The sequence below is a fragment of the Chiloscyllium plagiosum genome, unplaced genomic scaffold (assembly GCF_037043375.1).
Source record: "Chiloscyllium plagiosum isolate Xiang-an unplaced genomic scaffold, Cpla_swu_hap1 HiC_scaffold_27, whole genome shotgun sequence".
Lineage (NCBI taxonomy): Eukaryota > Metazoa > Chordata > Chondrichthyes > Orectolobiformes > Hemiscylliidae > Chiloscyllium > Chiloscyllium plagiosum.
Window position 1 is genome coordinate 87,771,616 of NW_028270165.1, and position 16,698 is coordinate 87,788,313.

A 16,698-nucleotide genomic window follows, 5' to 3' on the forward strand; every position below is an offset into this window, starting at 1 on the left:
ATGGGTATATGAATAGGAAGGGTTGAGAGAGATATGGGCCAAATGGTGGCAAATGGATTACCAGATTAATTTAGAATATGTGGTTGGCATGCACCGAAAAGTTTGTTTCCCTGCTCTGCAACTCTATGACTCTATTTCTAATTAATCTGAACCAACTTCGCAAGACGAGGAATTGACCATTCCATCCTTACAGCTTGTCCTCAACTGTGGCCTAATTGCACAGATTTCAATGCAAGTTTCAGAAAAATGCAGCTTTTAAAAAAAATTGAATTTGCTTTCAAACTTTACTTATGGTTTTGAAAGTATCATTTTAGCGATTCTCAATGTTAAAGATCAGCCATTTCTCACACCACACCCTCCCATCTCGCAGGTAGAGTCATCACCATCCACGCTCTCTCTATCCTTAGAAGGGCTGATACAGTGATCAAAGAGGGCTCGACGCACAAGAAAGGATGAGAATGGGGGTGCAGGTAGAGAAATTGGACGGGAAACAGAGGCTGGGCGTAGAGAGAGAGAGAGAAATCGACCCGGGGACAGAACATTGGAGTTAGAGAAACACTGGGGGTGCACAGGGTGGGGGCAGAGCGTTTGACAGAGAGAGAGAGAATGGGTGTGCAGAGTGTGGGGAGAGAGAATGGATGTGGGTCAGTGCGTGGGGAAAGAATGCAAGGGGGCAGAGGGTGGGGGAGAAAGAGAGCAACAATGAATGTTAGGAGAGGGTGAGGGAAGAGAGAGGGAATGGATGGAGAGCAGAGGGTGGGGAAAGAGAGAGAATGGAGGGGAGCAGAGAGTGGGAGGAGAGAGAGAATGAGTGTGGGGAGAGGGACTGGATGGAGGAAGGCAGAGGGTGGACGAGAGACTGGACTAGACAGGGGGAAGAGGGTATGGAGATAGAATGGACGGAGAGGATGGCATGTGTGTGAGAGGGGGGAGCTAGGGATAGCGAGAGAGAATAGACAGGGGGCGCTGTGGGCATGATTGGATCTTGATTGAATGGGGAGTTGGTGAATGCGTCCCACCCACTCCCATCATCCCCTTCTTTACACATGTGCAGTGCAGATTTTTGTGAATGATGCGAGAGAGAATCTGGAGCGTGAGCGCAATTCCCCTCAGATCCTGGCATCAGCAAACCACTGCCTTTCTGTTTTAAAAACTAAATAAAGATGTGGGCAATATACTGGGAATGGCAAGAAGTGACTAAGAAACTGAACCGAGAGTCAGCGCTTTCCGGTGAGGGGAGCTGGGCAAAAACAGGAGGATGGAAGGATGAATTCGAGTTGGAATCCATTGAAAGGTGGAGGAAATGGGAGACAGAGATTTCGGGTAGGAGATAGGGAAGGCTGTTCGGTACAAACTAGAATTCTCTTATCCTATTTCCTGCCCTGCACTGACAGCAATGATCTGTTTTCTCAAGGTATTAGCAGAGGAGGATTTGCTGTTCAGGCGTGCACAAAAAAATTACTCAGGGCCTGAATATCAGCAGCGTTTGAATCGAGGAGGGGAAGTTACTTCAAACATCAACGTGACTTGAGAAGCCCCGTGACTACACGCAGCCTGCGTGGGAGTGTTCCAGGGTTCTGACTGTGCAAAGAACTTTAACTCTGTAGCGAAATGTGGACTAGTGTTCTCGCTGTAGACGAGCCCTTCTTTGGATCGTTGAAGCTGCTGAGACGCAATGACCCTGTACCGTGGAAACTCTGTGGAAGCAAATTCAATTCCCCAAACGGGCTGGAGTGTCACCAGGACTGGCATGAAGCCAATCGATTCCTTCAATCCTGGAATGAAGTCAATCGATTCCTTCAATCCAAGACTGTGGGCGGCGCGGCAGCAGCTCAGTGATTAGCACCGCTGCCTCACAGTGCCAGGGACTTGAGTTCGATCCCACCCTCATGGTGATTGTGTAGAGTTTGCACTTTTCTACCCTCCCCCCTCCCATCTGTGGGTGCTCTGGTTTCCTCCCAAGGTCCCAAAATGTGCAGCTTATAGTGGATTGGGCGTTCTAAATTCAGGGATTAGCTGTGGAGGTTATTAGGTGGGATGCTCTAACGGGGGTCAGTGTGGATTGTTGGGCCAAAGGGCCTGTTTCCACAGTGTGGGGGTTTGATGATTCCCCCATCGTGTCTGCAGCCTGGCTTCCAGCTGCATCTCTTTGAGCCGAAGGTCCTCCAGCATGTTTTCCCTAGTTTCCAGCACCCAGAACCTCCCACCTTCTGCAAATCGAAAGACAAATCCCACCCTGCCCTCTCCAATGTGTGCAAAGTAACTGCTTATTCAGTTTTAGTGGCCCAGCAGAGGCTGGAAGCCAAGTTCAGAACACATGAGGATGGCCTCAACCAGGACCTTGGGTTCATGTCACATGACAGGTAACCCCACTTCACTGTCACGCTCTCTCACACCCACACAAAGCATACACTCTCACACACGCTCACATTCACATAGATCACTCTCTCAGACACACACACACATATACACCCTCTCTCAGGCTGATACTCTATCACTCACACACTTTATCAAGCACACACACACATCCTCTCATGCATGCACACTTACATATAAGGCTTTTGTGTGATTTTGAATTTGCAGAATTATATTTGCAGATACATTGTGCGCTTTTTGAGCAAAATACAATCTACAGGCAGTCAATCCATGTGAGATTTTATAAATTCCTACTTTGAAAATAGAACCAGTCACACTCAAGATTGGGATAGAGACCTTAAGTTGTCTCGAGAATGTGTCTTCAAACAAGTTCTGGGATTTACATATTAATGAAACAAAACCTGCAACCTATTCTAAAAGATGAAAGACTTCACAACAATCTAAGTTTGTTCTATATCATTTCTGTTGCATGAAACTGCGATCTTTTGCTATAAATTCTCCTATGATCCTGCGCCACAAACACCTGATGAAGGAGCAGTGTTCCGAAAGTTAGTGCTTCCAAATAAACATGTTGGACTATAACCTGGTGTTGTATGATTTTTAACTTTGTTTCTCATGAATACATCCCACACTTCCCGGTGCTGCCAGTAAACGTTACAATGTCGATGAAATGATGCAATACCTGCAGAGATGAAAAATTTACAATTTCTAACGATATTAGCTACTCATTCACTGCTCCTTCTGATACATGACATTGGAAACTTAGTGCAAGAGGTTGAAAAGAGTGAGCAGCTTTAAAACAAAAACCTATTGGATCTCATAGCTTTCATTGACAGTCTGAGACTGGGGTTAAGTTCAAGTAACCTTTATTGCCACCCAACTTTGTTACAGCTTCAGATCTCCCCAGCAAAAAAAAAGTATATGAAAAGAAGCTTTTTTTTTAAACATCTCAAAGCTCACACACTCCTCCCAACTCCACTTCCTTTACTGTTGGTCAGCGCCGAGTTGTCTCTTTATAATTGGATCCTTGGTACAGCCTTAAGCTAAAGGAAGTATTGCCTCACTCAGCAATTTCAACCCGCACACTGTATTCATTTAAGTTACTCCCACTCATTTGCCATGGGGTGGGGGTGGGGGCAGTCAAGAGTCAACCATGCTGCTGTGGGTCTGGAGTCAGGTGTAGGTCAGACCGGGTAAAGGATGCAGTTGAGATGACTGAGTGAATCCTTTCCCACAATGGCAGTTTCCTTTCCTAAAAGGGACATAAGTGAATTAGATGGCAGTTTCTCCCCCCAAAAATGGATTCATTATTAGATTCAGAACTCCAAATTTCTGACCGAATTCCAATCTCACCATCTGCCTCGGCGGGATTCAAACCCCGGGAATCCCCGGAACTGGGTTGATAGTCCAGTCGACAATGTCACTCAGCCGTCGCTCCTTCAATCCCCCTGCAATGGCACATGAACTCAATAGACAATAGGTGCAGGAGTAGGCCACACAGCCACCACTCTCTGGGTGAAGACGTTTCTCCTCATCTCTGTCCTAAATGGCTTACCCCTTATTTTTAAGCTGCGTCCTCTGGTTCGGGACTCACCCATCAGCGGAAACATTTTTCCTGCCTCCAGAGTGTCCAATCCTTTAATAATCTTATACGTCTCAATCAGATCCCCTCTCAGTCTTCTAAACTCAAGGATATACAAGCCCAGTCGCTCCAATATTTCAACATAAGATAGTCCTGCCATTCCAGGAATTGACCTCGTGAACCTACGCTGCACTCCCTCAATAGGCAGAATGTCTTTCCTCAAATTTGGAGACCAGAACTGCACCCAATATTCCCGGTGCCGTCTCACCAGGGCCCTGTACAGCTGCAGAAGAAACTTTTTGCTTCTATACTCAATCCCTCTTGTAATGAAGGCCAGCATGCTATTAGCTTTCTTCACTACCTGCTGTACCTGCATGCTTGCCTTCATTGACTGGTGTACAAGAACACCCAGATTTCTTTGTACTGCCCCTTTACCTAACTTGACTCCATTTAGGTAGTAATCTGCCTTCCTGTTCTTGCCACCAAAGTGGATAACCATACATTAAACTGCATCTGCCATGCATCTGTCCACTCACCTCACCTGTCAAGGTCACCTTGTAATCTCCTAACATCCTCCTCATATTTCACCCTGCCACCCAGCTTTGTATCATCAGCAAATTTGCTAATGTGACTATTAATACCATCTTCCATATCATTAATATATATTGTAAAAAGCTGCGGACCCAGCACTGATCCCTGCAGTAGCCCACTGGTCACCGCCTGCCATTCTGTAAGGGAGACATTTATCACTAGTCTTTGTTTCCTGTCAGCCAAGCAATTTTCAATCCAAGTCAGTAGTTTGCCCCCAATACTATGCGCCCTAATTTTGCTCACTAACCTCCTATGTGGGACTTTATCAAAGGCTTTCTGAAAGTCCAGGTACACTACATCCACTGGATCTCCCTTGTCCATCTTCAGAGTTACATCCTCAAAAAATTCCAGAACTCGCTGGTGGCTCCGCAGTTGGGAGGAGCGGGTGAAGCCATTTCCACACTGAGAGCAGATGAACGCCCTCTCCATGATATGGACCCTTTGGTAGATTACAGTGTAGATGTCTGAGTGAACGCCTTCCCGCACACAGAGCATGTGAACGGCCTCTCCCTGGTGTGGATCGGCAGGTGCCTCCACAAGTTGCCCACATGACTGAAGCTCTTCTCGCACTTAGGGCAGGTGAACGGCGCCTCTTTGCTGTGGACCTGCTGATGGGTCAGCAGGGTGTAAGAATCGACAAATCCTTTCCTGCACTCAGAGCAGGTGAACGGCCTCTTCCCCAGGTGAACCCGCTGGTGTTTCAGGACGTGTGATGCATCGATGTATCGCTGCCCACACAGAGAGCAGGAGAACGGCCTCTCCCTGATGTGAACCTGCTGGTGTGTCTGCAGGTGGGACAACTGAATGAATCATCTCCCACAATGGTGGCAGATGAACGGCCTCTCCCTGGTGTGAACTCGCTGGTGTGTCTGCAGGCTGCACAGCCAACTGAATCCCTTCCCACATACTGAGCAGGAGAACAGCGTCTCCCCAGTGAGAACGCATCTGTGGGTGTCTAGCACCAATGGGGAAGGGAACCCTTTCCCACAGTCCCCACATTTCCATGGTTTCCCCATGAGGGGAGCATTCTTTGTGTCGCGCTGGGTTTGAAATTCAAAACAGAATGGATACATAGTCTCTCCCCACTGTGAGGGTTGAGATTTTGATCCCCCAAGCTGAGTAAATTTTTTGACGCATTTTTCACAGACAGCGTACTGAATCTCCCTCACTCGGATGTCTCAGTATTATTCCTGCCATACGAGTGTTCAAAATCTCTCACATAGACAAAAGCAAACATTTCTTCTTGAATTGAATGGCTGCTGATATTCAAGCCCCAATGATTCAAGTGGCTCTGTCAGAAGATGACGTATCATTTGTTTTCAGATTTCTTTCTGCATGTCTTCCTCCAAAAAAAAATCACAAATTGAGTGATCACTGTCAGTACTGTTAAATGAACATAACATCGGTGGCAATTCCTGTATATTGCCAGATGAGTGCTGACCATATATTATGCAGGACGCAGAAAACCCTCATGCAACAAGATAGCCTTCAGTGTGTTTGGAGGAAAACTTAATTTAGATCGCAATAACCTGGAACAAGCTGTCGACAAAGGTGCTGGAAATGGAGCTGAATCACGAATATGATAATGAAATGTCAAGACTGCTTGGGAAAAGAAAGCCAGTGAAGTTACTGAATGACTTCCTGCTGTCCTAGTAAACACAAAAGAGACAAGAGATATAGAACGTAACTCTATTTCTGCATTAGAAGGTGAAAAATCATAGCCACAAAGTTTTTATAACAGCCAACAATATCAGATATACACCATATGAAGCAACAGATGTCTACATTTGAAATCAATGTGCCAATCCCTTAAATACTGCTCAGTTCCATGAGAAACGACCCTTATAATTTTGAACATGAGGAAAGAAGTAAACCTTTTCCAGGGTGCAAACTCTATACGTGCCAAACCGAGGGAATACACAAGGAAAATGTCTTTGAGAAGGACAGCGAGCATCTGAGCACCTTTGGAGAGCCTGCTCCCTCCATGGAGTCACTCCAGTTGCTACATGTGAACAGTCTCCACCCAACACAACCCCCCACCCACGCCTCTCTCTCTCCCCCTCCCAGGATGAGGAATAGAAAGGGGGAGACGTTGCTATGCTCCCAGATGTTGCCCAGAGGGAGGGAGTTTCACTCTTAAATTGACAGGGCTACCTCCACGTTGAGACGTCCACAATGGGGGAGAGAGGGCACATTGGGAGGGGAGGACACTTTGCAAACTCCTTTCGCTCTCCTCCACGTCAATGCAGTTTGAGTTCAAGCAAAGCACCGGGTATAATTTTAGCTTTACACTCTCAGAAAAACCCCACCTCTGTGAATCCAACACTTTACTCCCCCCTCCACTCCATGGAAATATCGATTTGAGAGATTCCAGAGTTGGAGTTGCTACCATACCTGCTGTAGGGGGTTTGGTAGAAGCTGTTTATTTTAATGAACCATTTCATTTCAACCTCATGCTTGCCATTCAAATATTAATTTTACACAGAGGGTGGTTGATGTGTGGAATGAACCTCCTCAGGAAGCGGTGGATGCGGGTACAATAAAAAGACATTTGTTTTAGTACATGAATAGGAAAAATTTGGAGGGATACAGGCCAACAGCAGGCAGGAGAGACTGATTTAGTTTGGGATTATGGTTGGCATGGACTGGTTGGACCAAAGGTCCATGACCATGCTGTATGACTCGATGGTAAGTTCATAGTTCCTTGAAAGGGGAGTCGCACATAGACAGAATAGTGAAGAAGGTGTTTGATATGCCTGCCTTTATTGGTCAGTGCACTGAGTGCAGGAGTCGGGAGGTCATGTTGCGACTGTAGAAGACATTGGTTAGGCCACGTTTGGAGTATTGCATGCAATTCTGGTACCACCGATCCCACCCTGACACACCATAAACCAGAGATAGTGACTGAAATTGACTCTGATACAAAATCAAATCATTAAATCGCTCCAGTGCAGAAAGAGGCCATTTGACTCGTTGAATGCATTGAGTACAGGATTTGGGAGGTCATGTTGTAGCTGTACAAGACATTGGTTCACCCACTTTTCGATTCTTGCATTCAATTCTGGTCTCCCTACTGTAGGATAGGAACGATGTTGTGAAACTTTAAAGTGTGCAGAAAAGATTGATAAGGATGTCGCCAGGGTTGGAGGGTTTGTGGTATAAGGAGAGCCTGAATAGGATGGGGCTGCTTCCCTGGAGTGTCAGAGGCTGTGGGGTGATCTTATGGACATTTATAAAATCATGAGGGGCACGGATAGAGTAAATAGGCTAGAGGAAGTGGTGGAGGCTGGTACAATTACAACATTTAAAAGGCATCTGGATGGGTGTGTGAATAGGAAAGGTTTGGAGGGATATGGGCCAAATGCTGGCAAATGGGACACTAGATTTAAATAGGACATCTTGTCAGCATGGATGTGTTGGATCAAAAAGTCTATTTCCGTGTTGTATATCTCTATGTTTATTTGATGACAGATGCTTTATTTCTGTTGATGTAAATATTGTTAGGGAAAGAGAATTCCTCTAGTAGGGGACGATAAGAATCCTGGGAGACCCCCAATTCTGGTTTACGATCTAATGAACACACTTTAAGCACCAAATGTGCATTTATGTCTCATTTTGTTTCATTTTTCTTGTTTTATTCCCTGCTCCAATGACCCTCTCAGTCTGGATGGTTCTCAGGCTGAGAATATTGTGGATTGGGCCTTGATCGACTGAATGTTTTATTGCTCTGGAAGGTGTAAAAGGGGCTCAAAGTTTCAGCAGAAAGCCAGCTGAGCTGAGAACAGACAACATCTTTCTCTGGGAACAGGGAGAAGAGGACAGAGAAATCAGAACCTGAAATCCGAGCCGACACCAGAGTACCATGTTATTAGTGCTTTGATTAGCAGTGCCAACCCTCGACCTTTACCTCGCTTCATATTCAACTTGAATGCCACGTACCCCCTCAATATTCAGATCCAATCCTTGTCATCCTGAAGCCATGTCCCTGTAAGGAGTCTCAGATCATAATTATTCTCTTCAATGTGTGCAGTCAATTCATTCAGTTTTGTGACATTGCAGCACACATTCAGCCATACAGTCTTCAGTTTCAATTCTTGTGTTCTGTAGAATCCAGTTTTGATTGATTAGATTAGATTCCCTACAGTGTGGAAACAGGCCCTTCGGCCCAACAAGTCCACACCGACACCCTGAAGAGTAACCCTCCCAGACCCATTTCTTTCTGATTAATGAACCTCACACTATGGACAATTTAGCATGGTCATTTGACCTGACCTGCACATCTTTGGACTGGGACATTTACTTTCCGTGTCCCTTTCTATCATTCTCTGATGTTCATTTCCACATCACTACATTGCTCACCTGCCTTGATACGGATTGTCCATAAAAAATGCATGTTCATACATTCCCAGTAATAGAAGCAGGAGTAGGCCATTTGGTCCATCAAGCTACTCCACCATTCATTAAGATCATGGCTCATCTATCCATCGTCTCAGCTCCTCTTACCTGCATTATTCTGACTATCCTAAATTCACCTACCATACAAAATCCCATTGAACTATGTCTTGAATATGGCTGCTTCTACTGCTTCCTTGGGCAGAGAATTCCAATGATTCACCACTCTCCGGGAAAAGCAGTTCCTTCTCCTCTGACTTAAACCTACTCCCCCTAATCTTGTGACCTAGTCTCACTCACCATAGAAACAACTAGATAGGGTGGGTCTGGGTGGCATGCTCGTCGGATGGGTCAGTGTGGACTTGATGGAATGAATGGCCTGCTTCCACGCAGTAGTGATTCTATGATTTACCGCAGTTGTGTTTGCCATGGACCACAGCACCAGAACCTCCCACCTTCTGCAAATCGAAAGACAAGTCCCACCCTGCCCTCTTGTACATGTGTTATCTAACTGCTTAATCATTTCTGGTGAATCCAGCCCACGCCTCCCGCTGCTGCCAGTAATCTTTACAAAGCTGATGAGACAATGCTATACCTGCTGTACTGAAAATCATAAGGCTTCTAACGATACCAGTTGCTGATTCACCACTCCCACTGATGGACAGGATTGGAAATACAATGTTGGAGGCTGAAAGAAATGAGCAGTTTAAACAAAAACTCACATAACCCTACACTAGGCTCCCTGCTCAGCACACTTTACTTAAATCACTTCAACTCCACATTGCAACAAATTCCCACTTTCCACCAATATCCTGAATGTCCTCACTCACTCAGTTGCTGTCTCACAAATGAAAGATTTCATTGTAGCTTCTGCTCCCAGTCAGGACAAAACATCTTTGAAAGCTGCTCTGAAAGTCCAGTCTTCACAATGACACTTCTGCTTTCCTTCAGTCCAAATTGTCCGTGCTGACCAGATATCCCAAATTAACATAATCTCATTTGTCAGCACATAACCCATACCCCTCTCAATTCTCCCTATTACCAGATGCCTTTTGAAATGCTTTAATTATACCAGCCTCCACCACTTCCTCTGGCAGCTCATTCTATGCACACAACACCCTCTGCGTGAGAAAGGTGCCTGCAAAGTTCCTTTTAAATATTTCCCCTCTCACCTCAGACCTATGACCTCTAGTTTTGGTCTCCCCTACTCTGGGGAAAACTTTTCGCTATTCACCCTATCCATGCTCCTTATGAACTTCTATAAAGTCAACCCTCAGCCCCCAATGATCCAGAGAAAACAGCCCAGCCTATTCAGCCTTTCCATATAGATCAAACCCTCCAACTCTGGCAATAGCCTTGTAAATCTTTTCCAAATCCTTACAAAGGTTGGTAACACTTTTCCTGTAGCAGGGAAACCAGAACCGAATACAGTATTCCAAAAGTGGCCTAATCAATGTCCTGTACAGCCGCAACATGACCTCCCAATATCTGTATTGAAATGCACTGACATATTAAAGCAAATATACCAAACACCTTCTTTGCTACCCTGTCTACCTGCGACTCCACTGTGAACCAGCACTCCATGGTATGTTTATTCAACAACACTCCCCATCAAATGTGTAGATCCTGCCATGATCTGCCTTTCCAAAATCTATATTTCAAAATGGGGTCGAGAAATGTATAAGCCGTGATTGAATGGTGGAGCAGATCTGATGGACTAAATAGCTTAATTTCTGCGCCTATGTCGTATGGTCTCTTGCTGTCCTGGACACACTGAGAGAATTGGAAGCAGGAATACGTCATTTGTCTTTCCAGCTTTCGCCAGTACTGAACAGTTCATAACTCGATATAAATATACCTGCATCTAGATGGATAGGCTAGGACTTTTTTCACTGGAGCATCAGAGGTTGAGAGGTGACCTTAGAGAGGATTATAAAATCATGAGGGGTATGGATGAGGTGAACGGCAGATATTCTTTCCCTAGTGTGGGTGGTTCAAGATGAGGGAGCAAATTTTGAAGGTGAAGAAAGAAATATTTTAAAAAGACATGAGGGGCACCTTTTTTTAAAGATAAAGAGTAGTTCGTTTGAGCAATCAATGTCCAGAGGAGTTGCTGGATGCAGGTACAGTTACAATGTTTAAAAGACATTTGGATAAGTCCATGAATAAGAAAGGTTCGGAGGGATATAGGTCAATCATTGGCAGGTGGGACCAGTTTAGTTTCAGAACACCGCCAGCATGGACTAGTTCAACTGAATGGTCTGTTTCTGTGCTGTATGACTCTGTAACTGTTCTGTACTGGTCTTAAAACCATTTTCTTGCATTCTCCCATAACTTATTTGTTCTTCAAAGTCACATGAACTCAGCCTTGAATACATTCAATAATCGACCTAACTGCAGGAAGACATCCCCACTTCTGAACTCAATTCCTCTTGCTGATATACCACTTGCTTTGCTCATTGCTTGCTGCACTTGCTGACAACTCTCAGTGACTGGTGTAGAAGGACACTGAGGGCCCTTTGTCTATCCACACATCACTCCTGATGAAGGGCTCGTGCCCGAAACGTCGACTCTCCTCCTCCTCAGTTGCTGCCTGACCGACTGTGGTTTTCCAGCGCCACAATATTCAACTCTGATCTCCAGCATCTCACTTTCGCCACATCTCAACATATCACCATTTAAACAATGCACCTCCTTTCTGCTATATTTTTTACACTGCAAAGGCTATAACTTCACATTGTGGTACTGCATTTGCCATGTGTTTGCAAGTTGACACACAGACCGGGATCAACTTTTCCAGAGTCTGGCCCCTCCTTCGGTTCACTCTTGAACCCCAGAATGAAAACGTGATGAGAAAAACACTGTTGTACTCACAAATGTTAGACAGAGGAAGGAAGTTACAGTCTGGGGTGAAGTTTAACCTTATGCAGAGAGAAAAAAGTAGCAGCAGCTTCAGAGCTCACGGTCCAACCTCCGCATTTCCACAATGGCCGGCTCTGATTGGCAGGAGGACCAGACTCCTTCCGGTCCTCCAAGGTTCTCCACTGCTCCATGGAAAGGAGCTCGCGCTCTCCCAAGAGTATGCGCAGTGCTTTGCTGACACTGGCGATCATGCGCAGTACTTGCTGACACCGCGGAGCATGCTCAGTGTGCAGGAATTTGTTTCAAATTTTAAAGTTAAAAATCACAAAGCACCAGGTGATAGTCCAACAGACTTATTTGGAAGCACTAGCTTTCGGAGCCCTGCTCCTTCATCAGCTGATTGTGGAGTATAACATCGTAAGACACAGAATTTATGATCTTACGATCTTATATTCCACAACCACCTGATGAAGTAGCAGCGCTCCGAAAGCTAGTGCTTCCAAACAAGCCTATTGGACTGTAACCTGGTGTTGTGTGATTTTTAACTTCGTACACCTTAGTCCAACACGGGCACCTCCCGATCATGACAAATATTAAGCGTCCAAATGCGAATACGAGAGAAAAATGCCGAAGCTATTTTATTTTGCCGATTTTTTCCCCCTGTGCCTCGACATTTTATTTCTTTTGCATTTTGTTTGGCTGCTCAATGTTTCTGTCTTTTCCCCAGGGTAGAGGTATTCCAAAACTAGAGAGCAAAGGTTTAGGGTGTGGGGGAAAGATTTTAAAAGATCTAAAAGACTAGGAATAGAACATTCACCCCTTACTGGGCGAAAGTGAGGACTGCAGATGCTGGAGATTAGGGTCGAGAGTGTGGAGCTGGAAAAGCACAGCAGGTCAGGCAGCATCCGAGGAGCAGGAGACTCGACGTTTCGGGCAAAACCCTTCGTCAGGAAATAGCCATGGGGAACTGCAGGGCTGTAGCCTAAACGAGTGAGTCTAAGTGGGATGCTGTTTGGAAGGTCGGTGTGAATGGCCTGTAGGGATGATATGGTTCCACTGCCTTAGCCATGCATATATTGAGAAATGTGGGAGGAGTGGGTTCCAGTTCATGGGACACTGACACGAGTCCTGGAGAAGGTGGCATTTGTGCTGTCTCTCTCTTCACATTTTGCCCCCCTGTCCATTTTCTCCCCATCCACTGCCCCCTGCCCATTCTCTCTCCTCACACCGCACCCTCTATTCTCTCCCCCAACCATCTGAACCCCAGCCTGTTCCCCTGTCCATTTCCCTCCCTTCTCCACAACCACCAGCGACCCCCCAACACACGCCCCCAACAATCGTCCTTACTCGTGCCTCAGCCCTCTTTGATCGCTGTATGAAGTCTTTCTCAGGGGAGAGAGAGAATGGATGGTGATGACTTTACCTGGGAGACACGGCATGTGAGAAATAGCTGATTTTTAAAATTGAGAATAACTAAAACCATATATTCAGAAACTTCGTTAAAGTCGGGAAAAATGTTATTTTTTTCAAAAAAAAGCTGCAGAAATCTTTCTGAAACTTGCATTGATGTATGTGCAGTTAGGCCACAACAAATGACAGGCTGTAAGGAGTGAATGAGTGAATAAAAGACAAGTCCAACCTTGCCCTCGAGGAGAAAGTGAAAAATGCAGACGCTGGAGATCAGAGTCGAGAGTGTGGTGTTGGAAAAGCACAGCAGTCCGGCAGCATCCAAGGAGCAGGAGAATCGACGTTTCGTGCATAAGCACTTGGCACTCGGCCATCGCTCCTTCAATCCCCCTGTGATGGCGCGTGAACTCGCTGGTGCCTCCGCAGGTGGGAGGAGCAGGTGAATCCCTTCCGGCACATACAGCAGGTGAATGGCCTCTCTCCAGGGTGGACCCGCTGGTGGGTCAGCAGTGCAGCTGACTGAGTGAGACCCCTCCCGTACATGGGGCACGTGAATGGCTTCTCTCCCTTGTGGACTCACTCATGCGTCTGCTGATGGCTGATCCGACTGAAGCCTTTCCTACACACTGAGCAGGTGAATGGCCTCTCCCGGTGTGAATCCGTCTGTGGGTTTCCAGCAGGGATGGGGAAGGGAATCCATTCCCACAGACCCCACATTTCCAATGTTTCCCCTTTGGAGAGAACTTTCCTTGTGTTGCTCTGGGATTGAAATTACAATCAGAACAGGTACATAGCCTTTCCCACCTTGAGGGGTGAGACTTTGATTCCTCCAAGCTGAGTAAATGGTTTGAAGCACTTTTCGCAGTCAGCGCACTGAATCTCCCTCACTCGGTGTCTCAGTATTCTTCCTGCCACAGGACTGTCCAAAATCTCTCAAACAAACAAAAGCAAACATGCCTTCTTGATTGGAATGGCTGCTGATATTCAAGTCCCAATGAATCAAGCGGCTCTGTCAGAAGTTGATGTATCATTTGCTATAAGATTTCTTTCTGCACGTCTTCCTGCAAAGAAAAATCACAAAATAAGTGATCACTGTCAGTACAGTTAATGAACATAACATTGGTGGCGCTTCCTGTAGACTGCGAGATGTCTGCTGATCACATATTATCCAGGCCACAGAAACCTGAAAACCCTCATGCTGCCAGATCGGCTTAGCTGTGCATGGAGGAAAACTTCATTTCAGTGACAATAACATGGAACAAACTGCCTACAAAGATGCTGGAAATGGAGCTGAATCAAGGATATGAAAATGAAATGTTAAGGCTGCTTGAGAAAAGAAAGGCAGTAAAATTGCTGAATGACTTCCTGCTGACCTATTAAATAAAAATTATGACAAAAAAGGACGTAACTCCATTACTACATTAGAAGGTGAATAATAATTACAACAGAAACTTTTACAACAGCCAACAATATCAGATATACACCATATAGAACAAAGAACAAAGAAAGTTTCCAGCCCAGGAACAGGCCCTTCAAGCCTGAGGCGATCCAAATGTACTGTCTAAACCTGTCGGTCAATTCCTCAGCATCTGTATCCCTCTACTCCCCACCCACTCATGCATTTATCCAGACGCATCTTTAATGTATCGACCGTGCCTGCCTCTACCACCTCTGCTGGCAACGCGTTCCAAACGCCCTCCACCCTCTGAGTGAAGTAAAACGCGTTTTCGCTTTGAATAAGTGCTGCCCTTGCCGCGTTCATTGTAATGGTAGTTTTGCCTCATTTCTAATTCAGGCAGTTCGATCTCGTTTAATGAAGCTGCTTTTTGAGAGTATTGACTAGCCGTTTTTGCACCAGGCAGTGTAAGAAACAAGGGCTCGTCCGGGATTTGAACCCGGGATCTCTCGCAACCCCACGTATCAGAAAACCCGAAGCGAGAATCATACCCCTAGACCAACGAGCCACAGGCCGCAGGCGCCCTACATTTTTTGAGCAATGTGCCATCCCTTAACTGCTGCTCAGTTCCTTGAGAATCTAACTTTTTAGTTGTGAACATGAGGAAAGGACCAATCCTTTTCTAGGGTGCAACTGTATACGTGCCAAACTGAGGGAACACACAAGGAAAATAGCTTTAAGAGAGATAGAAAGTATTTGAGCACCTTTGGAGTGTCTGCTCCCTCCCAGGATTCACTCCAGTTGCTACAAGTGAACAGTGTTTCACCTACCCCGACCTCCCCTTCCCCCTCGCTGCTGGAGGATGGTATATGGAAAGGGGGAGACATTGCTTTGCTCCCAGATGTTGCCCAGAGGGAGGGAGTTTCACTCTGAAACTGACAGGGCTGCATCCGCATTGTGACGTCAACAATGGAGGGCGGGCCGGACAGCTGTCCTGCAGATGGGGCACTTTGCAAATCCCATTCTCCTCCAAGTCCATGCAGATTGAGTTCAAGCAAAGCAAGGGGTTTAAATATACTATAGAAAACCTCCTTTGTGCCTTGGGAAAACCCCGGCCGCGGGAAATGCAGTGTTACAGATTCAAAGTAACAGAAGCAGGAGTAGAGCATTTGGTCAAGCCTGCTCCGTCATTCATTAAGATCACAGCTCCACCAACCTGGACTATCCCGACTACCCTTAATTCCCCTACCATGCAAACACCCATCCAACTGCGTCTTCAATAAACTTCATGAAGCTGTCTCAACTGCTCTCTTGGGCAGAGAATCCCATGGAGTCTCACAGAGTGACACAGATGTACAGCACGGAAACAGACCCTTCGGTGCAACTCATCCATGCAGCCCAGATATCCTAACCTAATCTAGTCCCATTTGCCAGCACTTGGCCCAAATCCCCATAAAACCTTCCTACCCTCCAACCTCCAACCCTGGCAACATCCCTGTAAATCTTTTCTACACCTTTTCTAGTTTCACAACATCTTTCCGATAGGAAGCAGACCAAAATTACATGCAATATTCCAAACGTGGCCTGACCAATGTTCTGTACAGTGGCAACATGAGCTCCCAACATCTATCCTCGATGCTCTGACCAACAAAGGAAAGCACACCAAACGCCTTCTTTACTATCCAATCTGCCTGCGTCTCTACTTTTAAGGAACTATCAACCTGAACTCCAAGGTCTCTTTGTTCAGCAACACTTCCAAGGAACTTACCATTTAGTGTAAAAGTCCTGCTCTGATTTGATTTTCCAAAATGCAGCACCTCATATTTATCTACATTAACCTCCAACTGCCATTCCTCAGCCCATTGGCCCATCTGATCAAGGTTCCGTTGTGATCTGAGGTAACCTTCTTTACTGTCCACTACACCTCCAATTTTGGTGTCATCTACAAACTTGCTAACTATACCTCCTCCGTTTACATATAAATCATTTATATAAATGACAAAAAGTAGCGGACCCAGCACCAATCCTTGTGACACACCATTGGTCACAGACCTTCAGTCTGAAAAGCAACCTCCATCACCACCCTCTGTCT

General features: G+C 45.8%; 1 protein-coding gene and 1 non-coding gene across 3 annotated transcripts in view; both read right to left on the reverse strand.

Moving 5' to 3' along the window:
* LOC122545194 (uncharacterized) overlaps positions 1–16,698 on the reverse strand; it is a 785,061-nt gene that overhangs the window by 638,223 nt on the left and 130,140 nt on the right. The window lies entirely within an intron of this gene.
* Positions 15,085–15,174, reverse strand: trnap-cgg (transfer RNA proline (anticodon CGG)). Its single transcript is given in 2 exon segments — positions 15,085–15,120; positions 15,139–15,174. It is a non-coding gene; the product is annotated as a tRNA-Pro (tRNA).